This window comes from Molothrus ater, chromosome 4 (assembly GCF_012460135.2).
Source record: "Molothrus ater isolate BHLD 08-10-18 breed brown headed cowbird chromosome 4, BPBGC_Mater_1.1, whole genome shotgun sequence".
In the NCBI taxonomy this organism is placed as follows: Eukaryota; Metazoa; Chordata; class Aves; order Passeriformes; family Icteridae; genus Molothrus; species Molothrus ater.
In genome coordinates, this window is record NC_050481.2 from 13,336,545 (window position 1) to 13,363,424 (window position 26,880).

Genomic DNA, 26,880 nt, shown 5'->3' on the forward strand with positions numbered 1-26,880 from the left:
CCAGGTTGGATGGGACTTTGAGCTCCCTGCTAGGGTGGCATTGAAAAGAGTGCTAGTCTGTAGGCATTGGTGAATTTGACCTAACTTTTAAACCAAGGACAAAGTCCTCTGAAGCTTTGGCTAGAAGACAACATAGTATTTGCCTTCTGCCTTCTCTTAAACAATTTGTCATCATTGAGATTATCGTGTTTATTCATCTGGTATGCAGCAAACGTAATGCCACCCTTTTTGAATAGAGGATGTAAGAAAAAAACAGCTTGTAGATTTCTGCTGCTTTTAAGCTTTTTTTCTGTGAAAACCCCTATACAGCAGACAAAAGAATGGCTTGTTTTCTGCAGGTGGCATCATCCCTACCCATCAGATCACAAAGTGTGAGTCTCTAGGAGAAAGCCTTGAGTAATTTTTTATTTATTTACAGTGGAGAAATTCACCACAAAAGGTCAGAAATAGCATTTTCCAGAATCAGAAAAGGTCCCTTTGTGTACTTCATAGTTGGTTTTTAATTTGTGCAGAGATTTGGCATGTCTTCGGCACAAGAATTCAAGCCACTGATAACACTAACTACAAACAAATTCTTCTGGTTCATTGTTGTTTGGTTTGATTTTATGACCAGAGCATCTGTATACTCACAATATGTGAAAAAGATCCCAATTTTCTGGTAATTTGAATGTTCTTGGACTAAAAACTTTGAAAACTTGTAAAACAGATTTGAGGCAATTTCATCCACTTTTGGATGAAATTTTTTCTTTCATTCCTGTCCCTTGTCTGTTTGAAAGGCTTATTTCAAAACAGTCAAAAAGGGAATGCTGCCCAAGAAACACTGTTTTTTTCTCAACTGTCTCACCTGGAAGTTTTGTGTCATTAGCTGTGCTGTAAGACAGAAACAGCTTCCAATTTACACATTCCCATGCTTGAAAAGTTCCACAGGTGAGCATTTATGCTCAGTGATTTTTGTTTTCATGCCACTGCCAGACAAAGATATTTGCAAGATAAGAATTTTGAAAACCTCCCTGGAAGAATCTTAAGAGGTAAGAAGCCAAGCAGTGTTAACTGAGCAATGATTTTTACATGATGTAGCCCTTCATTGCTAAAATTCAAGGCAGGCAAACCACCACGAGGGTGCAGTGGTAAGGCAGCCTTTGCTGGCACTGGCAGAAAGCTTTAATTTGCTGCTACTGTTCTAAGGGGTCAGATGATGATCTTAACATCAGCACACTAAAGGAAATAATTTAAACATAATTAACTTGAACTAACACTGAAACTCTTGGGAATGTGATGGTGCTCAACGCAAGGGGAGGTTTAACTTGCTCTTTATCAGGGTTGTGATAGTACTGTTTGAATTAAGACAAGCCTTAATTAAACTTGACCGAAGTGAGAATACAGTTGGGTGAATAATATTATATTTGCTCAGACTGTAGTTTACTTCTAGAGTGGAGGAGGACTAAACTATTGTTTTGCTGAGGATTAATATAGCAGCTTTTTTATTATTTTTAAATGATGTGCAATTTTTCCATTGCTTAAGCCTGGTTCTCATTCTTCTTTCAGTAATTGTTTTTTGGGAAAATGCATTATAAATCAACCTTCTCACCATTCAGCTTTGTTCTCTATCTAGCCATCAGAAAACAGGTTATTTTATGTTTGTCCTTTTAGATATAAAGATGGACTTTTGTTGGGGGGGGTTAATTATTTTTATTTTTAAAAACACTCACAAAACCCTAAAGCAGAAATCTCTAAAGCAAGACTTTTGAGGGGAAACCTGGAAATCAAGTGCATTCACATAGGAAGAGACTGGCAGCTGAATGCAGTATTTTGAAAAACAGTACTTGTGTCCTGGACTAAAAAACTAGAATATATTTTAGTAGTTCAAATGGAACCTGTCTCCTTTAGACAAAAGGACCAAGCTAGATGTTTCACCTGCTTCCAATGTCTTTAGAGAACAGCCCTTGTTTCCACAAAACCAGACTAGTATTTTTGAACACTGTCTGATTTGACAAGTCCAGTAAGAGAGAAGAGGAGGAAGTTTGTTTATGTGCCTGTCCCTAGAAGAAGCTGCTTGCAGCTTCAGAGGAGATACTGATTCCCTCCCCTCTCGCACTGTCCGCAACCTACAGCCCTCCTGCAGCACCACCTGCTCGGCTGCGAAACACAGATTGCACCAGGCATCTCCTCTGTAAGGTACTGTAAAAAACCCCCTCAATACAGAGCCAGAGGCTTGAGAATGTCACCCCCAGCACCTTAAAAACGCTCATTCACATGTTCCAGCCACCCTGAATGCAAGCCTGCAGCCCTTGGCACTGAGGATGGTCTTGCAGAGTGCACCTAGCTGGTGGTCCCACAGAGCCACAAACACCTGATCCAACACCCACCCAGCCAAGAGAATGCAGTATAATGCCTAAGCTGGCTGTATTCACAGACCAAACTCCCCAAACCTGAGGGAAAGATGACACTTTGCCAGAACTAGCTATTTAAAACACCAAGTGAGTTTCTACCTTATGACTTTGTCTAGGTGCAACAACTTGAAAATCAAGTAATCAACTAAGGTGCCACATCTTTTTCACAAGAGCATGCAAGTGCTTCCTGCAATTTTGGGACAGGCAATCTTTCTGAATCGGCCACTTATGCTTCTCACCTGCTCATTGAGCAAAAAAAAAAAAAAAACAACAAACCAAAACCTAAAAGAAGGCTTTTCTGTATTTTGGAAAGAGAATGATAGAGGAAGCAGATGAAAGTTTTTCTGTATGGACTGAGATGACCCGAAATGAAAGCAGTTATGCAAAACAGCCAACTCTGAGATCTGTCTCCATGATCAGGAAGGAGCACACAACATTTCCTAACTGAAGGTGGCCATACTGGTTGGACATGCTCAAGCACACAAATCATACTCTTCAGGCCATCTTCATTAGAAAACACTCCCATCCTCCAAAAGCTCTGTCCCCTTCCTGGCACCTGTCTCTTGCAAGCAGCTCTCACCCTCTGTAATCCACCTTCAAAAAATCCTCTCTGCAGCCTGCTGGACACAATTCCTCTTGCTCTGAATCACTTTGTGCAATTAAGACACATGAGTCTGGCCTGAGTTTAGCCTTCTGGCTGGTGGTGGGATGCTGTGTAGGCCAGAGATGGTGTTTTGGTGAGCTGGGGCTACTCTGTGGCTATGTTGCATTGCCCTGGAAACGGTGAGAAAGCCCTGCTCTGGAGGCTGCCTCACAGACGGCTGCTGGTGGCAATTGGACATCTGGAAACCACGTGGAAGCTGCAGATGGTGGAAATGTGGTACGTGGGAAGCATGTGAATTGCTCAGTAAGCCTCTAGGAACAGTGATGGAAACTCCTACATGGTAGAGACCTTCGCTGGGTGTCTCAGGAAAGATTTTATCATCACACTGCAAGCTAGAGCTTATACCCCTGCAAAAAATATCAACGTTATTTCTGGATAGGGAGATTGAGTCACCTTTCAATTTTAGGAATTCTGCTGGGCAGTTTGTGCAACAGAGAAGTAGGAATAGAATGGTAATCATAGGTCATGTAATACAATCCCCTGCAGCAGGTACAACTACACCATCAAGTCTGATGACTAAGCAATCTCACCATTAATTTAGAAGCTTTTTTACTGCTGGAAAATTGCCACAGAAATGTGATTCTCTGAGTATTAGGAGTCAGTCATGTGAGCCAATATAATTTGAGTTTTTTGGTTTTGCTTGTCTTCATCCAGTCTTTAGACAGTCATGGAGAAAAAGACAAATCGTGTAACTTAACATAATATTGATTCTTTTCCCCAATTAATATTTCTTGTTTAATATTGCATACAAAGGTTTAAATCTCTTAAATTAATCCAATACTTCGAGTCTATACCACAAATTCTGATCTTAGAATTAACTCTGCTGTGAACACAGGATGTTGTTCTCCACTTCAGTCCTAGTATTTGTTTAAATTTTCTTCATTTCTCCCTTTCAGTCACTGTGCTAGTAGAATCCAAACTGAAGACCACTTCCATAGGAGTCTTATTCTATTGCAAACTGGCAATAGATAGGTTTATGAACCAGCTGTGATTCCAAGGTGAGGAGAATGAGAAGGCTCTGCATCTGAGGGTGATTCCCTAGTGAGGGGAAACGAGAAGAATCTGGTGAGTCTATATCACAGAGGTTGAAGGGGGCAGCAGCTTTTCTCCTACAGTCCTTATCTCAGACCAAAGGTGAATCATTTTCATAATAATTCAACATTGTGTCACAAATCACAGAATAAACTAGATCAACTACTTCCTTATGAGAGATAACTGAGGTTTTCGTGGGCAAAAGATTGGCACCTCTTGAAGATGCTGGAGAATGGAATTCCTGCAAAAATTGTTTCAGCAAACTTTACCTTCTACCTCTTTGGCTTTAGGAAGAGCAGATAAGCAGGACACTCTTCTTCTCCTAAAAATGTGGTTTGTGGCTTTCCTTCAAAATGGAAAGAAAAATCTCCTTGCATGATTTCTCATTAGGTGATAGGGAGAAGGAACAGCTGAAGTATTTTCTGCACAGGTCCATCTCTCTAATAATTAGAATCAATTGAGTTGACATTCATTATTTTCCTCATAAATATCACTCCTTTACCTTGATTTCCTTCCTGTAGCCTCTGCTGGAAAATGTAATGTTTCAGATGTACTAATGGATATCCAAGGTATTTCCTTTTAGGTGTATTTTTTTTTTTGTTGTGGTTTTTGTTTGTTTGTTTGTTTGTTTTTTCTCAATGAGCAGGTGAGAGGTTATTCAAGCTCTGTTGGCCACTTCCCAGAATACAGATTTTGCATGAACTGCCATCTCTTTGCTCAACTGTGATAGTCAGCATTTTATGCTGATGACTCGACAAGAGAATATCCCCGTGCCTTTCTGGTCAGTGCCTGAATGAGGAAATAAAAGCCAGTTGCAGGGGTTGCAGTTTATCTCTTCTGAGGGCATAGAAGGAAATTACGAGGAGAGCGAGCAAATTTGTTGACAGGAAAGATTTGTGCTACAAATGAAGGAATATTCTCAGGAAGAGTTTATGGGAAGGGACTGTTTTCTAAGAGTCTTCATTAGACATTTTGAGAAAGCAGAGTGGCTCATGCAGAGACTACAAGTGTGCAATAAGACTCAGGACTGCCTTCTGTCAAAGGCCCATGAAATTCTAGAGGTTCCTGTACTTGGTTTCTTACTGCTGACAATGTACAAAGCTGATGGGTATTTTGAGGAAGAAAGGATCACATGGTGGAGGAGAATAGATGAGAGGATTAAAATGAACATGCAAGCTAGTTTGTGTACTTTTTGATCAGCTGATTTAATGGGGAGGGAAAAAAAAAAAACAAGCTTAAAATCATGCAGGAAACTGCTGCCTTTCAGACCCAAGTCTTATTTTCAGACATGTTATCCATCTGCAATAAAATAAGTGCACATGCTAGCCACAAACATCATTAGGATGAGTGTGCATCTGGCAAAGCAGGGTTCAAACCCCAAGCTGTGTGATCAGCTATGTGGCTGACTTGAACTTCAGAAGCAGATTACATCAAGCTGCAACCACTTCTTCTGCTTTGGGGGTCACTGATGAGTCTGCTTCATTTTCAGAAGCCAACATTCTACATCTGACAGTGGCAATTGGGTGTTGAAAGAAGAAGCCATTCTTTAAGGTAGCATTTGTGCATAAAAAATTCTTTAAAAAGCTTAAGGAAGCTGATGCCCACGTACTGAGCTGGTGGTAGTTTTACTATGGGATACTTGCACATTATCTTCTTCCAGAACTAGTTAAGCATCCATTTTGTGTATCAAAAAAACTTCTTTGCAAAAGCTGGTTGGCTAAAGTGATGACATAAAAAAGCCAGGAGTCACTGCTTTCCTCTTGCGACTGAAGGCAAAGTGCCATTTTTACATGTTTAAAGTAGCGCTAGTGCACAGATGGACAATGGTGCTGACAGATGATTATCAGCACCCGTCCGCACAAACCAAGGAAAAGATAAGACATGTTATATCTTTCTCTTATCCCTGCAACAAAGGTTTTGAAATGCATGAGTGCACTGAGCAATGATTGTAGGCTGATGGCTAAAGTATTCTGAGAAACTAATGGGGTTTGTAAGGACATCTCATGGTATCGTGGCAACCTGCGCCCAGAGGTTAACACATCTAGTCATTTGGAAAGCATTGGGCAAGTCACTTTAGAGACCATGAATCGTGTTGTGTTATCCTCAGGACCCCACATATATACCAGGGCTGTAACTTATCTCTACTATAATTCCACTTCTCTGGGCCATGGATAACGGACCCCTGCTTATTTCTAGCCTGGTGTTTTCCCACTCCTTTCAAAAGGCAGGAACCTAAAGAGTGATCCAGTAGAGATGTGGACCCTATAGACCGGATTAATATAAGTCTACTGACAAGGCACAGGCTCTTTCCAGCCATGTTTCCCACAGCTTGCTCAGAAGATTGTTTAGCCTTTTATCAATCTACTACAGAAAACTCCCATCAAATCCCTTGGGAGTAGCCAAAAGTTTGGCTACTAAGAAATCTCTTTGGATCACCTTGCTGGCATGATTTACTTACTCTGCTTGGAGGTGGAAGTTGTACAAAATCACTTTTATGTGTGAAATTAAATGCTCTTCCCAGACTGTAACTTGAATGGAGACTGACTGAAGTGGCTGTTAACAAGGCTGCCACAGACACTGACAAAGCTTTTTTGTTGTTTCTTAAGCCTAGTTTTATATGATATGGCTAAGAATATTAGAAGGGCTTCAAGTTGTCTGATTTGTTCGTGGTCAAGGGATTGTCAAAGAAATTACTCCTCTATCCCAAGTTATGTATATATCTAAAAAATTCAGACTCCCTCCATGTAGCCACAAGCAATTCCAATGCCGTTGGAGAGGAAGAAACTCCAAGTTCTTCCAATGTAACATTGGCAATATAAGGATCTAGCTCTGTTTTGAATGAAAATGTAGGGGTTTTTTAGGAAAAACATGTATAAGGTGGCTGTAGATACATTAAGGCTAGGAACTAAATGGGATGTGTTCCTTTTCTTTGCTCAGCAGAGTTGTACAATAAATCCTTTTCAAGACTCTCTGGTCCTTGGGTTACTTCATGAGTTTGAAGCTGTTCTTAGAATAGAGTATCTTCCTAGGAAATTTATGGTGTTGCGGGAGTTAGTTTATCTGCAAGAGTGAATTTCATTCCTGAGGTTTTGTGACTACTTTGTTACAAAAATGCTGTGTCTAAAAATGAATGTGGTACGTGAACCACTTTACTCAGTTTACTTCCAGTCGGAAGCTGACCTGTGGCCCCCAGACTTTCCCTTAGTCAAGGGATAAACAAATTTAAGTTCCCAGAAAGAGCTATCTTTATTACATCTAAAATAGAGCAATGTATGGGTTTTAATTTAATCAGTAATTTCAACCTCTCCAAGCTACCATTATGGCTTTCTGTGAAAGCTTGTAAAAATAAAAATATCTTAGACAAAAATAACACTCCCTCATTCTAAGACCGTGGAGTGTCTCAGTACATATCTGGCACATCCTCTGAGGCTCTATCAACAGCAATCCAAAATAGGCTGATGTAAAAGGCGAATTCTAAAAGTAAGTGGTGTTTAGTGTCTGGTCCTGTATCCTCTGAGGCTTCTGACATGCAGTCAGTATAATCTACAATGCTCATAAGATAAAATAGTGGGCATTAGAGGCTGGGCAGTGATGCTCAAGGTCAAAGTCAGTTCTGCAATAGAAATGCATTGAATTCCTGTTCTGTTAAACTTTTTCACTCAACTTGATAGCAAAATCCAGCATCTCCATTCTCTTTCAAATGTACTTTACAGACTACAAGTTTCTTCTGCTACATAATAGTAAAATAAATAAATAAATAAATAAATATGATTTGTGATAGGAGAGCATTTTGCAATCTCTTGGTGCGAATATGCATAACTTCATCAAAATAAATAAGGTCTATGTTATTCTCAGATGTGACTTTGTTTGAAACCATCTTTCCTAAAATTGCCTTAAAGACTACATTAATACTTAACAATATTCCTCTTGTGGCCAAACCACTGTAAAATGCACTTTTTCAGCATGTTTGTTTAAAGTAAGATTTGAAGAATGGTAACACCTCCTAACAAAAAGACAGCTGAAGGTCTGCAGGACTGAACCAGAAGCACTGATACCACTGCAGATGAAGCACACCATCAACATAATCCTTTTCTTTTTTCTTTTTTTTTTTTTTTTTTCCCTTTTTCTCCAGAGGCACCAGATGGCAGCATTTTTCCCTCACTGAGTGTGATCTCATCCTCTCAGATTCACTCCTGGGATCATCAGGCTTTGAGGCTTCGTAAGCCTCAATGACCTCAGCTGAACTGTACCTTCTCTGTTGCCACCTGCTCCTTTTTCCTACTTGTATTGGACATGCAGAGTCACATTCAAGTGGCCTGAACACAATCCAGGCCCTTGAACTTGTGGCTGCCTTTTGTTTGTGCACGTCTGAGAGTCTAAAAAGAATAATTAGCAAACTGGTATGCAAAATTTAGACCCACAGAATACAGCTCTGACCTCAAAATTCGCCACATCCTCTGAATATTAAGTATCATGATGCTTATTTGATGTTCTTGTTAACTACATGCTCTTTTTCATATACATACATGCCCAATGTAATACTTGTCTCCAAGCAAGTTTGGCATGTGTCCTTTTCTATTGATGCTTAGTTCCTTGAATAATATTTCATTATACACAACTTATGTATGACAACTTATGTGCTACTAGACTTGTAACCTCTGTCATAAGAACCCAGTTCTGGACAAATAATCTGAAGCAGAGCAGGGATTTTGAGAACTAAACTGCAAGCTCTGGGTTTTTTTACAGTTACAGACATGGCCTAAAGCTTTGCAGGCTGGGAATTCTGTTATCTCACCATCCTCTGTTCTGCTTCTTCCCTTCATCCTCATGTTCTTGCTTACAATGCTTTGTTGGTGGTTTTGTCTCAGAAGAAAAAAACCTACACATTATGTCCAGCTGTAACAAACTATTCTTAAATTATCTACCTTTAAACTTGGATTCTGCAGCACTAGGATGCAAATGTTTATTTATTTGAACCATGTGACTAACACTGACAGCATAAGAAAGGCTGTTTATCCAAAGTGGGGCTGGATTGCTGGGCCCTAGAGGGTGAAGGGGTAGCAGCCCTGGCTGCTGCTTTGTTTGTCTGTTACTCCATCAGGTTGCTGGTGTTTCTGCTGTGGTGACTGTGTTAATGTTTTACAAATGCTATGAGCTCAGTAGTAGACTATTTGGGGATTGTATAATTTATTAACTTATGACAAGCAGGGCATTATTTTTCTGAAGAACACGTGACAAGGGACTTATTTTATTTTTCAAATTTCAGCCAAATTCAACATGAGTTTCACAGGACAGGGGCACTAGATCCTCGACAGCCCCACCCTTCCTCTTATTTAATACCGAAAACTATCTGTAAACAAGCAAGAAGGAGGGAGGGAAGAGTAATTCTCAGAGGAAGTATTAAGAATCCTGTATGATTAAAATATCAGGCTGTGTAAATTTGGGGAACAGTGCCATTTTTTTCTGTTAAAAAAATTCTAATTTAAAAAAAACCCAAAAACTAAAATTCCTTCTACTTTATCTCTCTTTCTTGTAGTAATTTCTTTCCAGTTCTGGATTTGCCTGTACTTTGCCTTAAGCTAGTACATGCAAAGAGGACAGATGTAGCTTTATGCCCAAGATGTGTGAAATAAATGCAATGGAAGTATATGAGCATCTCACCTGAAAGTGGAGTGGCATTGCACCGCTGGAAGTCAATTGTGTTAGTTTCATCTTACCCTCTAAAAAAGAAGGCAAAGACATTTAAATATATCTCCACTTTTTAAATGATTGATGCAATCCCTTGTGCGCAGTTGCTTTGCAAAGTGGAAGAAAGATGAACTGTAAATACTTTCTTTTGTCTAACTATAGCACTGTAATTACTATTTCACACCTTCTCTGAGAAAGACAAGCAGGTAGCTGTGATGAGCTTTGTGAGAGGAGAGATGCTGAGAAGGTAAAAAGAGTGTCTGGTGTCACTCAGTATGGAACATTACAGCTTGCCATTATTTATTTTGGAACTGTGACAACTGACCAAAAGATGGGAACTATAAATAGGAATGCAATGAACATTAGCTGCGCAAGAAGAAAAAAACTGTGTAACTTGGCATGCAGCAAATTGTGTATCTGGCATAGCATACAGCTGTCCCTGCAACTCCCACTGCCATCCTGGGGGATTTTGCTGATTTCCCACTACTTACAATGAATTAGGAACAGCATCATCTCTGTTAGCTTTGATTCTTACTCAGTAGAGCTCGCTCAGATAGGTCCTGATAAACCTTTACCTAAGAAAGATACAAGTCTCCTCCTACGCGTAAATTACAGGGAGAAGATTGTTTGTTTTGTAAAGTGTAACTGCTACGTACCATTCACAGGCTGCATCTTGCACAGTAAGTGAAATAATTGTCGGAACAAGCTGATGGAATCAGTGCTTCCCTTTGCTGCCGTTCAGAATGAAAACACCAAATGGGGCCAAATTCTGCCTAGCAGTGTTCATTGTGTTTTTGCTTCTAGACTGGCATGGCTGGAGGATGCATCCATAAAAATTCAGTGCATGTTAGCTTTGAATGGACTGACAGACCCTGGCAGTTTTGTAGCAGAAACATATTTTCCACTGACTCCTGGGCTTAGGCTTCACACAAGGTAGGTAAATCACATTAGTCTGGTATGTGATAGCAAGCAACCCAACACACATACTTTCCTTTCTGCGTATACATTGCTATATGATGCCTACAAAACAAGGTGAGTAACCTCAGAAAGGCATCCTTGTAGGGGGATCCAGTATGGGTAAATTAGGGTGGTATAGAATGTGATCTTATCCCCTAAAGAGTTGCAGCTGAACCAATTACTAAAGATCAGGAGCAGGCCTGATGTTAACAGGCCACACCTGTAGCCAATAAGAACAGTGTTACAAAAGATTGGATTGGTGGGATCTGGAGTTAGATGGCTGCTGCAAGGACCAGGAAGAGTCAGTGCTTAGAGGAGCTGCCTAGGAGAACCATTGAGGTGGTATGAAACTCTGGTGGTATGGAATCCTTGCACAATAATGATAATGGAACTCTTGATATATAAGACAACACATCCCCTAAAAGAAAATCTGTAGGTTCATGTTTTGAGCATCCTCATTTCCCCTTCTTATCCTTGTAATATTTCCTATATGGCCTTAGCCATAGATAAATGTATTTTTTTTTCTGTAGCAGTGACAATTTCAGGTGTTAGCAGGTGACACGGGAATGGGAGGTTGCAAAGAGTGGTTGGGAAGAAGTTGTTACAATGCTCTATGTTTAAAAAGTAGGCAAAAGTAAGCATTTCATTAGAAGGGGCAAAACAAGATATGCATGGAATAAAATTTAAGTTTTTCTTGGGAGACACAAGAATACCAACTGTCTTAAGATCTTCTGCCACTGATCATATTACAGTTGTTGTGACAGGACCATGGCTGATATACAATGCATGATTTCTTTCTTGGTTCTCCACTGACTGTCCTGCACAGAAAAAAAGTACAGGTATTGCAAAGGGACAGTTGGCTCCATTCCAACCCAAACCATAGCTTGGACTGTTCTCCTGAGCTGGGCTAAATGTTGCTTCTGGCCACACAGTGAATTTTGAATGCATGAAGATGTCTTTAAAAAGTAAAGATGGCACTGTATTGTGTAGGCAAGGATGTTACACACTTTTCCTTGCTTATTTTGTTTTTCAGTTGGGAGAAGTAGGCTTTCTTTGTCTGGAGTTGTATTTTTGTCTTCAGTGAGTGCTTCTTGGGAGCTGAAGTAGAGCTAGCCTCACTCAAGACATCTGTAAGTTTTAAGCAGTTTTTCCCATCTGAATAGGACTGGATACCATTTCCACTGCCAGCTGAACAGCAAAACATCAGCTAGAAAAAACATTAAGTGCATTTACATGTTTGATGCTAACGGCCAGAGAAAGAAGAATGTATAAATGGTGTTTACTCCATTTATCCTCGAGCTCAACAGAGTACACAGCTTCCTTTAATAAACCCCTGTACCACAGGCAAGAGGCGATGGTCCTGGTTCCTGGTGATTGTGATAATTTGCCAATGAAACATAAAGGTCTCGGATGGTTTGTGCATTTTTTATTGCAGCTTTTACCCCTGCAGCCAGATTCTCCAAACTGGTATTTAGTTTTTTTAGTGAAGGCTTCATAAGGGATTTTGTAAACAAAAAAAGACCCCAAGCAAAACTGCTAGAGAATGAATGGCTGCTAGCAGCTGATTTCTTAGAGGAGGTAAGTTTATAAGTGATTGGAAAAAGGCAGAAGGATATCAGGTCACACACGAGTGGACACACCTTTGCACTGCTCCTCAGGGATGTCCAAGTGGATGAAGTTTGCCTCGGGGTTGCAGTTACACCCTGCACTCTGTGCCCAGCGCGAGGCTAAACCAAAGTTTTGTCCTGCAGACAAAAAGGAGTCCTTTGGCTTTGGGAATTTAAACAGGAGCTCTGGATTAAGTAGGAAAAGGGTTACTAATTCTGTTTCAACATCTGGATCATACAGATGACAGTGACTGGTCAGCACAGGCACACAATCCTCTTTGTGGTCGGCACTAGGGATATCCAGAGGACTCTCCCTAGATGTATACTTGACAAAGAGCGAAAGGGAAAGCACCTCAAGCCCAACTCAAGGGTGGATTATTTGCTCCGGCATCGACCGGCACTCCCCTTCTCATGACACATCCAGGTCCCTGCTCGGGACGGCTTCTCCTCGCGTGTCAGCTGCTCGGGCCTGCGGCGGCGGGGCAGAGGGGAGAGGACACGGGCGGTCGGCGCTAGAGAAGTGGGAATTCTGTCACAGAACGGGGGGACCCGCCGCTCCAAAAGGTAAGATAATTGTAATAAACCCCAGAATTAAGAAGGGGGCCCACGGCCTGCCAGGACCAACCGGCTCTCCCCGGGCGGCCTCGCCGGGCCGCGGGAGCGACCGCAGCCAGCCGGGAGCAGTGGGAGGAGGAGGAGGAGGAGCGGAGGGAGGAGGCAGCGCTGGCAGCCGGGCGGGGAGGGGGCACGCGGCGCCGAGGAGGAGGAGGACTAAGATGGCCACCAGCCGCCGCGGGGAGCGGCCCCGCTCCCTCCGCGGCCCCCTCGGCGCGGCCCGGCCTTGATGGGGCCGGGACGACCCCGGCGCCCGGACGGTGCAGCAGCGGCGGCGGCGGCGCCTCCCGCCGGAGCCCGCCCGGGAGGAGCCGTCCTCCCGACCCGGCCCGCACCGCCCGGCCGCGGCCGCCGCGCCGCGTAACCCCCCAAGCCGAGCCCTGCTCGCGGAGAGAGAGCGCAGCGGAGAGAGGAGAGCGAGGAGGGACGAACCGCCCGCCGCCCCCTCGCCGGGCCGGCACAGCCGCACCGCCGGGACCTCGCTGCCCCCCGGTGAGTGCCCGCTGGCGCTACCCGCCGCCTCCCGGGCCCCGCCGCTTTGTTGCGCCGTCGGCGGGCCCGGGGAGACCCGGCACCCCCTCGGCCCGGCCGCAGGCCCCGCTCCCCGGGGATGCCGAGCGGCCGGGCCGGACTGGAGGAAGGGGCGGCGGCGCAGGTGCCGGGGGCGGCCCATCATTGTCACTGCGCGGGCACCCCCCCTCCGGCTCCAATGCAGGGGCTGCGCCGGGGCCGCGGCCGGGGGGGCCCGGGGGAAGCCCGGGGGTCGCGAAGGAGCCCCGCGAGCGCTGGGCCGCTCCGGCCGCCTTTGTTGTGGCTGGGGCGGGCGGTTTTCCCGCGGGAGCCCCGCCGGGGTGCGGGAGGGGCCCGGCGGCCCCGGCCCTGGGGAGGCCTGCCGGGAATGTGGGGGGGTTCCTGGGCGGCTCACAGGCGGTGCGTCGGGTCGGCTTTTCCCCCCGCGTTTTATTTTGATTTTTCGTGCGGGTACTGATTTTGGCGGCAGCCTCGAGCTGTCGACCCCGCGGTGCGGCAGGGATATTGAAGTTACAGAACCCGACAGGTTTGTCCCCGGTGCGTCCCTAGGAACAGGGGAGTCGTGGGCCCTGGAGGGTTCGGAACATGGTGTTGGGGGGATTTGCCGCGCTGCTGAAGTACCTGCCCCTTGTCTTGAGCGTGGTTTTCGCCCTGCAGTTCTGAGAGGTGGTCGACGCAAATGGAGAGGTTTGCATCGAGACCAGTCAGTAGTGCTGGGTGCTGAAACCCTGTGTGATGTTCACCTTGAAATGTTAAGACTATAATTTCTAGCTGTGCCTGCATAGCAAAACACTTATGGAAGAAGTGCAAAGGATTAGATGTATTTATTTTGACCTAGAGTTTCATGAATGATTTAACTGAAATTTTTTTGCTAACTAGAGTAATTTGCGAGGTTTCAGCGTAGACCTGTGAGTCCTGGCCTTATTTTAATGCCTGAATTTTGGTTTTTTGGTAATGTTGGTTTGTGACAAGGTTCATGCGTGTCCACATATTGGACCATGAAATTTTACTATGAAAAACAAGTGGTGGGTTTCCTGTTAAGAGAAGTAAGTTTTGCATGTTGTAGCTAACAGAAGTTATTTTTCTTCCCCAAAGCTGGGTTGCTTCCTGTTGCCTGTGCATGCTTCTGTGCCCAGTTATGTCTGTACAGCTGTAGGATATTCCTGAACTCACAGAATCCTATGGATCCAGTCAGGCTCTGCAGAGAGCCAGCTTGATTGCATCCTTGGCACATTTTGGTGACAAGCTAGCAGTATCTTGAAGTAGGCTATGTGAACAAATTGTACAGTCTGTGTGAACTGACGTTTCTGCAATATCTCATTCATCCTGCGCCATCTTGGTAGACACACAGCATTTGAAGATAAGAACTTACCTGCTGTGGGAACTGGTCAGTGGCAGTAAGCCAGCCAAGTCTTTCTTTGCTTTTAGGTTGTAGGCAGGCATTGTGTCCTGGAAATGTGTCCATGTTCATGTGGCATTGTGCCTTTGTTCTGTGGCCCTGGTCAAGACATGCTGGCAGTCTAAATTCAGCTGCATGTTTGGACTGTGAGTGGGTGTCTCCTCACTATGTGGTGTGGGTCTGTTGAGCTCATTTGGAGCCAGCTCTGGAATACTCAACACTGTTGATAACAAAGTGTTTTGGGTAGAAGAGTCCCTCAAATATCAGATTGGAGGATGGTGCATGGTATTCTTCACTTTGGTATGTGTTTGCTAGGAACTGGGCACATTTGCTTTTCTAGTTGGGCAATTTTAGGCTTCTAGACTTGGACTAAAAATGTAGTATGTTTTGGTTTTTATGGTCATATTGCATCTCTTAGCCAGCTGATTATCTGGTTAACCATGGTGCTGCTGTGACTTAGTATCTTCAGCACCCATTTGAAAATGTGATACAACATTTCTGTATCAAGGTTTAAGTAAAGGTTGGTGTGTCCAGTCAGTTGTTTGTTTCCAGTTCAGTACATCAAGATCAGCTACTTGGTAGTACTGCTACCACACAGTGCTAGGGAAAGAGAATGGGACTATGGGAAAAGAACACTTATCTTTTTGTTCCAAGTGGTAGCAGAAAGATGCTAAATAAAAAAAACAATTATAGTTATTGATAATTTCAACCTTGACATAACAAGGCTACATTATCTTGTTGCATCTTGGTACAGGAGTGGTCTGAGAAGGTGATCTGACAGCTGCCTGTGGCTACTCAAACCTTGGTACTTAATTCCGGTTTAGTGGAGCTAAACTGGCAGAAGTGTGCAAGGTGAGCAGGTCTTCAGGATGTATTGATGTGTGTTGCTGTTAGAGGAATTCAGCAGCGTGTTTCACATCCACCAACCTTGCGTTAACTAATTCAAAGTTTTCCACAAGTGTTCTGTGGGATTTTTAGTGTTCAGGAAACTTTCAGTGGTGCTTTATGTGCAGGGAATGGGGGTGAGTATGGGCAGATGTTCTGCTTACCCTTTGAAATGCTCAGGACTGTCATGAGATTGTTTGGAAACTTTGGTGTTGTAACATGATGTTTCACTTCCCACATGTTGGTATGAATTGTTCCGTGGCTGGATTTTGGGCGTTCACTTGGGGTTCTGAAGATGCACTAAGCTGAAAAATGTAAAGAGAAGAGAGTGATTCCCTCTCTTGGTTGGTTAAATTGACAGAGGACAAATCTGTTCATGTTAATTAGCAGTTTCGTTCATGTCTGTAAGTGATTTTCAGTCCCTATTGCATAATAGTGGAAATACTGTTTCAGCAGTGGCCTTTGACTTGCAGGACTTCCTGCCATGAGGAAGTCTTGTGTCATTTGTCCAAAATAAACAGATTTTGAAGAGTTCAGACAAAGTATGCTGTGAGAAACCATACATCTAAGTCACAATTTACCCCCTATTGCTTGCTTGCTTCTCTGATAATTAGTACCATGGAAGTCTATTCTTATGATATGTTACTAGAATGTAACTTGCATTTTGTAATGGGAAATTAGAATTTTCTGTTGGTCCACAGTACAATTTCTGGGTATGTGTGTAGGTGGAAAACAAATTATTTCCTCATGGCTTTAATATAGGAGCTTTTAACTTCACTGGTTTCCTTCTTGATTTTTTTTTTTTTCATGCTGGTGGTGTTGCTGATTGCAATAGTACACTATTGGAAATGTCCAAGTTATGACAAATACATAACAGTTTCTTTGATATGTTTGAAATGCTGGTTGTTTTAAAAAGTACTTTTTTTGTTACTTATCTGTCCTAAGTGACCAACAGCTTGAGTCTTTAAGCCTTCATGTGTTGAAGGACTGAGGTGCATTGATGTAAGATTGTCATATCTCCTAGAACAGCTCTCTTTAACTTTGTCATTTCGTTCACAGTTTCATAATGCAAGAGTGAAACTGTTTATCTTCTGGTGGAGCCCTTCATCCTGCTGCTGGGCTGTTCGTACCTTTCCAGCCTGGGGAGGACATGATTATAAGGCTCCTGTGTGCATTTGTTTTAAGCTGCTGTCCCACAGACAGTACAGAAAGTGTTGCCATATCCTTTTGTTGGGTACGAAATCCTGCTGGCAGGATGTAACATTTTAACTGAAGTCATTGGTGGGGAGGTGAGAGCAGCTTCTTGGCTCAGGTGAGAGCACTGCAAGCTTTGCAGGACTGAGTATGCATTAGTGGTGATCCAGCCTTGAGAGCATCTGTTTGGCAAGCAACCCATGTTTGATGAGGCAGTAGTGCAGGCTTTGGCTTTTTAGTGACATCCCCTGTCCTTCTGGATATTGCAGGTAAATGTATACAGCAGCTCCCTGGTACAAACAGGGACTTGGTGACTGCTCTGAGGACTGAATGGCAGCATCTTGCTGGGGGGCATGGCATAGCCTCAGGTGCTACTGTCACTGTTGGGGGAACTTTCTTATTCCGAGAGCTAGGAGCTCTTGGCTGGTATCAAGGCTTTCAAAACAAGTGAGAAGGGCTGCTTTGTCCAGTCCAAAGAAGGAAGAATTGGTCTTGTTCCTTTTCTATTTGCTTTGCTCTAAGTATGCAGGAGGGTTTTTTTCTTTCCTTTAAGTCTTTTGTGAGTGAAGATGACCTACATCTTTAGTTTTTTCCCATTAAAGCTCTGGGGCAAATTTTTCTGATTTTTGTTCTGTATGCAAATGTGTAATTGACATGATTTTTGACAATTGTGCTGATGTTTTTGAAATTTTGAATGACAGCAGGGAATATTTTTGGCTTTTTCTTATGGTGTATTTTTTTTTCTCTTTTTCTCTCCCTACCTGTTGAGCAAAGGTGTGATAGTGGAAGTAAAACTGTATTGAGATTTGGGGGGGGGAAAAAAGTTTGTTGTTTTGGAATTACTTTATTCCAGTGAGAGCTACATCCTGTCTTTTGGCATCTTTCTCATATGAGGGAAAAGGAGTTTGACTGCTTTGCTGGTTTTGGTGTTTCATCACTACCCTGTGATGGATTTCTGCCTGTCTTAAGCATATGACTTGTAATGCTTCTCACATACCACAGAATAGAAACAGATTTGCAGAATTTGCACATGTAAAAAAATACCCTCTGAAATTTCAAGTGCAGTAGAACAGTGTTGTGCTAGGAAAGAGGGAATTGTGTGGGAGCCATAAACAATAAGGGATGTTGAATGGTATGAAGGCAAGTGGCTTCTTATTTCTGGGAAAATTTTAAGAAATGTCAGCAAAAGATGAGATGGATGCATCTGAATTATAACAGAAATGGATTATTATAAATCAGAAATGGATTAATAGGATCTTTAGTTCTTATACCTTCACAAATATTGTTATTTCCATGTGTTTTTATTACAATATGTCATGGAAAAAGCTTTGATCAGGTTAGCTAACCTAATGTACAGACAATAATAAATTTAAAAACACATAGAAGAAGTGGATTTTCCAGGTGGCTTATTTAATCCCTTTCTCTCTTGCTCTACAGATATTTTTTTTTGTTGCACTGTAAGTGATAAATTCCTGCTTTTTAGGCTGGGTGAGTATTCATCAGTTCCATGGGTAACTTTAGCTGCTTTTTCCAATTCTAAGACAACTACCTTAGAAAGGTCAGACCCATTTAACTATAAAGCTGGTCCATCTGTTGAATCATACATTTTCTTACTAATGGCTGTGACAGTTTTGATTTTGAATTTGCATTTGAGGATTTGTACTGAAGGATTTCAGAACTAAGGGGAGGTTAGCAACATTGATCCTTATCTTAAACCAGCTATATCAAATAAGCAAATGGGAAAAAAACCCCAAACCTTCAGAGCTGACAATTTGGTAGTGCAAAGATAGACACATGGCTAGAAGGAGAACATACTCCTACACGTTCTTAGGTGTTTTGTATTTTTTTGGGGTCTTTCAATTTTGGAATCTGATGACTTCAGTGAGAGTGTGGATCAGTAGCTCTTGAGAAAAATGTACATCTGGCTTTCTATTTTACTGCAGCTTTTGTCAGAGTGATCACCATGCATTGGGTATGAGAGAGTAGCTCTACCTAGTGCTACTTTTCTCAGTATCGTTCTGCCAGGTGGAATGTGGGTGCAAGTGAACCACGTTTTATGTTCTTACATTACCAGATGATTTATTATTTTCATCTGAAGACATGGTAAAAATCTCAGTGTTGTCCCAAAGCAGGATGGTTTGATTTGTGTGAATAGGTGATGGCATGTTGCTTCAGAAAGTGGAATGCGTTTGAATGCCATGGTGATGAATAGTGTTGCTTTTTATCCCTGGTTCTTGTTGAGAACCAAAATCTGAGCTCACAGATGGGCTGTAACAGGAAGAGGGGGTTTGTACAGCAGGAACTTCCGAAAGTCTGTGTTTGGTTATTTGGCACTGTAAGCATATCCTTTTTATTTTTTTTTTTTTAATTTGAGATAAGGGGAATAGAAGGAGAAATTGCAGGGCTAAGCAAATTCTTAGGGTATCCAGAAGATATGTTGTTTAAAGGATAAAGAGGGATAAAATATGCCAAAATATCAACTTGGGTTAGTAATAAAACTTTCTAAAGACTTTTAAAGTGCTTGGATGATGGGCAATCCTGAAAGGGAGAAAGCCTGTTCAGAGTGCCTTAGGTAAAGTTCCCTGAGAAGGTTAATCAGATGTAAGTGCCCTTGGCATAATGAGCCTGAGCTTTTGTCTGAGGTTTATTAGACCAGTGGGGAGTATCAGCCTGTGGTAGAGAGCTGTTCTAGGGGAAGCTTGTTTTTATACGGAGGCATCAGTGGCAGTACCAGTTCATGTGATTCCTGCAGCCAGAGTATGCAGAGCAGGGGGCCAGCGATGCGTGGAAGCAAGCTCAGAAATTATACTTAGGTTTAGGGGAAAAACCCCAAAGAACAAACAAAAAACACCCCCAAAAAACCCCAACAAAACCCCCTAAAACAACAAAGAAATCAAACTGAACAGTTGCCTGAAGACAACCAAAGGAGTATTGGAACCAAGAGACAGGAATTCACCACCTTGATGGCATTCAGAGTGCCATTGATGGTCTTAGGATTTGGTTCTGCGTTTGCTTGCCAAGGCTTGTTTACTTCTAATGGGATTTTAAGGAGGTCCTTGGGTCTTCAAGTGAGAGCCAGGAACGAGGTGAGGCCTTGGTTTGTATTTGCATGAGTGCACAGAGTACAGAATGTATCACATGGCAGAATGACAGACAAAACAGCTGAAGAGTGCATTTCTTAATGTAAAAGTTGGGCCTTTTGTTGTTCTCAGAGTTGAAATGTCATGGTGTAGGCCCTCAGTAGTGAGATTGGCTCAAGTTATGGCTTTTAAAGCATTGAAAGCACAAACCAAATTGATTTATTTTTTGATTTTGAGCCTTAAGCATGCAGTTGTCATTTTTTCCCCACAACTGTGAGGGTTATGTCATCTTTGGAATCTTCACATGGCAAAATTCTCTGAGCTGGAGTGCCACAGGTATGAGATTGAGAAAGCTGTGATCAGAACTGGTAATATTCTTGTCATCACTGGTTTTCTGTCTGTTAAGGTGACTGAGGAGGAGTGAAATTTATTTTATTTGGGAATTTCTTTACACTTGCAGAAGAAAGCATGCCTATCTGAACAGGCAGAAGTAAATATTCGTTATAATTTTATAAGCAGTCATGTGGAATAGGCATAGAAACTGTTTTGGTGTTGCATCACAAGTTAAATACTAATACTTGAGTCAGCAGTTGAGCAGTGAGCTGCAGTACAAATGTAAAAACAAAGTCTCGATGGATATGGTCGAAGAGAATGATAATTTGCTTGTTAATTAGGTTTGCAAAAGTTTCTTTTTAACAGTTCTGAGCAGTGAGCCTAAGCTAGTGATGAATACTTAATTTAGATTTTGAGTGGGTCATGAAGTAACCAGGGAGTATCTTCTCAAGCTTTTCATTATTAGATTAGAGTGTGTAAAGCAACGTGTCTTAGGTTGACTGTAACAATTTCTGCACAGAAACATTTTGCATGCATTTCTTTCCAGCAACATAGCCATGCTCCCAGCCGTGTTGGATCAAGATAGGGGAGACCATGGCTTCCCTGCTGTCTGTTGAAAGCCCTTGTAGTTCAGCTGGTGGTGTTTTTGTACAGACGGGGCTCTGGATGTGCTGTATAAGTAACAGGATTTTTTTTTTTTAATTACTTGTATGGTGTCAGGGTTTATCCCCAGCTGGTAACCAAGCCCCATGGAGCCACTTGCTCACTTGCACTGCACCAGGAATGGGGAGGGAGTCAGAAGGGTGAAAGCTGGGAAACTTGTGGGTTGAGATCAAGGCATTTTACCAGGGAAAGCAAAAGCCACACACACAAGCTAAGTGAAACAAGGAATGGATTCCCTGCTTCCCATGGGCTGATCAGCTTTCTCCAGGAGCGCAGAGCCCCATCATGGATAACCATTTCTTTGGAAGACAAACACCATCACTCCCCTTTCCTTCTTCCCCTCGCTTTGTATACTGGGCATGATGTCACATGGTCTGGAATATCCGTTTGGCCAGCTAGGGTCACCTGTCTGGGCAGTGTCTCCTCCCACCATCCCAAGCATCCTCAGCTTCCTTGCTGGTGTGGCTGGTACAAAGGGCAGAACAGGCCCTGGCTCTCTGTAAGCACTGCTCAACAATAACAAAAACATCTCTGTATTATCAACCCTGAGTTCAGCATAAATCCAGAACACACCCCCATACCAGCCACTCTGAGTAAAATGCACTCTACTCCAGCCAAAATCAGCACATAAACTTCCCTGGTATGAATTGGGATAGCCTACTGATCAGTTAAAGCCTGAAGTTACAACCTGTTTTTATTTCAGTAAAGCACATATTTATATATTGTATGCTTCAAATACAGATGATGATGTGATGAGGTTTTTGTTTGTTTGGGTTGGTTGAGGTTTTTTCCTCCTTTTTAATAAAAGGAAGCAGAGGATGTGTGTGTACTGCAAGTAACGTACTTGGAAAAGTCTTTTTAGTCTAGCTATGTGTCTGCATTGTGAACTTTCTTTAGAGGAGGAGATAAATATAGTTGATATTTGTCTGAAGTAGCTCAGATTGAGTAGAGAACATACCAAGGTGAGGGTTTAGGTTCCTCTGGAACAAACAGAATAAATTTAAAAGATGAAAACACTCTTCCACTTTTCTGTCTATCCTCTTTTCCATGATCCTTTGCAGGATGAAGTTGAACTTGCTGCCTGAGTAAGGACAAACATTTCAAATGAAAATGTAATAGCACAAAGTATGAGAATAAGCTTATTTAAATAGTTTAGGAAAAGAAAAGGATACCATCATTAGTAGATGTTCATTTTGTGTGGAATTTAGCCCAGAATTGTCTTGTTGCATTAAGCTGAGGGTTGTGGTGCTGAGCTGGAAGTCCCTAGACATGCTTGTCTGCCTTTGAAATACTCACAATGAGTAGGGAAGTGGAGCACCTCAAGCACTGCAGGGTCATTGTAAATTGAAGTGCATTTTCTTGACTTGGGTTCAACAGACTGCTGCTGTCTCTGAATACTCATCTTTATTATGTGATGTGAGGAAGAACTCATCTTAAATTTAAGTTCACCTGGAAAAGTTTGAACACACTGGACAAATTTTGGTTGGAAGGGACATCTGTTATTGTGCTTGAAGTAGGACATTTGCAGAGGTTGGGAACATGGCGTTTAGAGGCCTGACTTTTTACAGAAAGAGGTAAGGGTATGGGACAAGATTTTTTTTTTTGGGCTTTAAATAGCCAATGAAGACATGGGAATGTTTCATGTCCACTGTGAAGCCCAGTGGCAGATAGGCAGAGAGTGATATTTTTTCTCTCTTTTTTTCCCGCATGATGCTGAAGATCGTAAAATAATTTTTAATGTGGTAGGCTATGAAAGTACTGGATATTTTCCTGTAACTGGTTTTTTGTCCACTTGTGGGCTTATAACTGGTCTGCTCAGACTTCTGTGTTTGCTCTTGGAGTGGTGGGCAGCAGTGATGTGCCAGCAGCTGTGAGGTCCCAGCAGTGGCTGAGGGAAGCCTTGTTGAAAAGTGAGCACAGCTTGCAGAGGACTCTTACCTCTACCCAGGAGAAAGCAAGCTGCTTTCCTAGACATAAATTAATTACAAACAAGTGCCCTTTGACCCTTTTACTTGGCTTAGGGTGGGTGCTCAAAGAAATGAGCCTGCACTTAATCAGGTGGAGAAGGACAGGAGCTTGATCCGGAGCACCCTGACTCGACTGAAAGTTAATAGTAAACTTGGAACATGTTAAGAACATTGGTCAGAAGTCACACTTTCTTGTTAAAGCATTAAATAATATTGGATGAGGAGTCTCTGAACAACCCATGTTTTTAAAAGAATTGCACTGTTTGGGGTTCATGAATGGCCTTGATATTTAAAGAAGAAAAGTAGGTGTGCAGTGGTCCATTTTCTTACAAATGTATGAAGACTGTCTTTGAGTAGTTTTCTGTATAAATGTTTCAGGAAGATTGCTCTGTCTACATGAATGGAAAATGGAGGCATGATGAAAACTTTAATTTTTTTCTATGCTATTTTCTCTTTAATTCAAGTATTGCAGTTATTTTTAGTCTGGACAAGAGGTATTTGCATGTATCTTGAATTTTGTAGAATTCTTTTCACCTTCTTTTAAATTTTGTTAGTATGGTGATGCCCAGTTTGCCAGTTAACAAGCAAAAATCTACCAATAAAAAGTAAAACCAGCAAAATAGGTCTGTTTCCCTCTGTCCCTAGCTTCTTTATTAGCAGCATGTAAGTAGGAGAAGAAAAGCCACAGTCTAACAAGATGTGAGGATTTTGTTTTGACCATTTTACTCTAACTCTTAGCGTTTGGGTTAAAAATAAGTTGTGTTGCCCTCCAGCTCTCTCCTCAGGTACTGTTAGAATAATGCTTAGGCTGGAGTGTATGTGCTTACAGATATTGCATTAATGCTGCTCCTTTTTCCTCTCTTGCAGAAAGAATGTGGTGTTCTCACCCTCCCTTTCTTTTTTTTGTTGCTTATGCTTATGTTAGTTTATACCATTTGTAACAAATACTCCTGAGATGGGACTCTAAGGCCTCAAAGAAAATGTTGAACAGGTCTGGGAGGATGATGGCAAAACTTCATCATGACCTGAAGGCTTGTACTACTGTATCAAAATTTATACCTCTTAATAGGTTACTCTCATTTTCTGTTTGTTTTGAAATGTCATGTTGATTCATCTCGAAGAATAGCTAGCCAGGTCTAAATTAGCTTTTATTTCAATAAAAAGGCATGGTAAAGGAAGAGGTAAGGACAGAGAACATGGGTGTTCAGAGCAATATCTGGAAAACATTTGTACTAGAGCACTATAATTACAGTAGGTTACATCTTTTCACTCTATGTGGTGTCCTTTCTTAGTTGAAAACAACTGCCTTTTAAAGAATCTGTTGCTTCAGTGGTGATGATCAGCTTTGGATGACTGTAATGGTTTTTTGCTGTAAGAAATGATTATCCACATAAGCAGTGCTGCAATGATTGCAACATCTTTTATTTGAATGGAGGTGTCTCTTTTAAAAAGATGTTCTGTATAATTAATGGCTGTGAGTTAAGGGGGAATCTTACATGGTTGATAATCTGTTCTCCTGGCCAGTTACCAGTCCTAAGAGGTTTCATTTTCGTACTGAAAGTGAGTTTGCTCACTTTCCACTATGTGTTGTAATGCTGTTATCTGCTTGGTCCAAGAGCCCTGAGCTGTGTAAATATGATCTGCATGCAGAGATGCCAACTCAGGCTCTTTTTAACTTTATCTTGACCTTCAATAATAAATTTAGCTTTCACTAATAAAATATATTTAAGTGTTTGGTAGTCATTTGTATTCTGGTTGCTCTCTTGAGCTATAAGAAGGCTGACCTTTAGATGTCTCAGAGTAGTCTGTTGGTGTGCTGGTTTATGCAGTAATATTTCTTGCCTGCTTTGAAACCCTCCCCTCCTCCCCCAATTCAGGGATGCCTCCTGCTGCGCTCAAGGGTCATGTAACTTACGTCACCATGGGCGTGCTGGTTCTTTTGGGATTTGTGTTCTGTGTGTTCAGATCCCTTCTTCCCAATCTGGTTTTTAGCACATAGCCATGCATTTGGAGGTACTGAAATGGGTGTCATTGGAAGGTACCCTGTCTGCAAAGAGGTGCAAATAATTGTATCCAAATAATTGTTTTGTAATTACCATCTACTCCCCCAGTGTGCTCATCCAGGTACATGAATTAGTGGCTTCTATTTCTTATGTTAGCTGGTATACCTTTAATGTGATTAAAGGTAGGTTGCTGAGCTGAAGGTATCAGTTTAATGATGCTGAGCAGCATGTGGCAGCTCTGGTAGTGACTGAGTATATTTGTGTGAAGATACCATGCTTATCTCAAAGTGATCAATTTAGTAATGCAGGTGAGATAGCATATATAAATGTCTCTGAGAAAGATGTCTGGCAAATTTGAACTAATATAGCTTGTCTAAATAACATTATCATCATTATCGTAGTCACAATTCAGTCTCAAGATGGTAGAACTTTAATTACTCAACCAAGTAGGTGAGGGCTTGGAGGGAGTTGAGTTTGTCTGTTTGGTTTGTGGGGTTTGGTGTTTTGGTGTGTGTTATTGTGGTGCTGTGTTTTGTTTTGTTGTTATTGGTGTGAAGGTTTTTTTGTTTAATTTCCCCTCAATAGTTTAAGCATGACAGACAATTTCAGAATATGAGGTCCTCCCAGTACTAAAACAGTTTGTTTTTTTTGGCTTCCAGCGTGCGGGTTGTATTGTCAACAGGGCAGGGAGATGGAAGTGGAGACAAAGCAGTGCCGTTTGTGCCACAGTAGGTCTTGGAAGACACTTTCTCTTCTGAACTATCTTTATAGATATGCAAGCTTAAGAAAATTGTGTTGCAATCATCATCCAATGCTCTTTTCCTCATCTTTCAGTTTAGGAAATAGCACTAGTCAGTCTCACTTGGACACAGGCAGAGATTTGTCCCTGTTTTTTAATTGTATGAGAAAGTTTGATTAAATTTAAGAGGGAATATTTCTTTTGTACTTCTGACAATATTTACTCTTCAGTCACCCTGAGTGTTTATTTGTACTCTGTTGCCTTCCTTCTTCATGTGGCTGCTTAGTGACACCTTTTTACCCTTGTGCCCTGTTGGGTGCTTGTTGCTTGGTGGTGGAGTTCTCCCTTTGGGCTGATGAGGAGGAGGTGCTCTCTGAACGTACTTAGATTATCAACATGGCTATAGGTTTTTCAGCCACTTGCTAGCAGAATGCTGACTAGTCTGGACAAGCAGACGGGAGGAATGTGTCAGCTTGCCACAAGTAAGCTTAGTGACCCATCTCTGCTTCACAGTTAGTGTTTCTCTTGCAGTGTTTGTTCTTGTAAGTCTGGCATGTAAGTGCTACTGTTGCTCCTGGGAGCACTTTAAGTGAAACAAATGCATTAATTCCCTTTCCTGGCCCATTGAGTTTGGTTTGTTTGTCTGTTGATATTTTGCTCTTGCTAAAAATGCTGCTTATGAGAGCAAGCAGAGGAGAGTTGTGTGTGTGTGTGTCTGTGCTGGTTTGTCAGAGCATTCATTTATCCATTCTGCTGGTTTGAGATTTTTTTGGGGTGTTTTTTTGTGCAGCATAATCTCAATTGTATGACGATCCTGATCTGCCCTTGAAAGAAAATTATGCCTTATGGACTTTCTGCAGGTCTGTTGCTGATCCAGACTGCTGGGCTTGTTTTAAAACAAGTGCTTTGGAATCGTGCCAAAATACTGCTTGGAAAAAGCTTGCTACAGAGAATTCCTCCAGTGTCCTCCTGAAAATGCATCAGAGCAGGGAAGAAACCACAGATAGCAGCATGGGCCTTATGCACTTGGACCCATCTCAAAACTTGCTCCTCCATCCTTTTTTTTTTTTTTAATTTATTTAATATGGAGACCTTATTATCATTAAAAATCGAAGGGAGAATAATCTGAAGAC

At 42.0% G+C, this 26,880-nt stretch overlaps 1 protein-coding gene across 1 annotated transcript in view; it reads left to right on the forward strand.

The window, feature by feature from the left end:
• The first annotated feature begins 13,328 nt into the window (after positions 1–13,328).
• The window catches only part of WDFY3 (WD repeat and FYVE domain containing 3), a 151,730-nt gene continuing 138,178 nt past the window's right edge, over positions 13,329–26,880 (forward strand). The window contains 1 exon segment of the mRNA XM_054514773.1: positions 13,329–13,445. The gene's annotated coding sequence lies outside the window, so the exon portion shown is untranslated.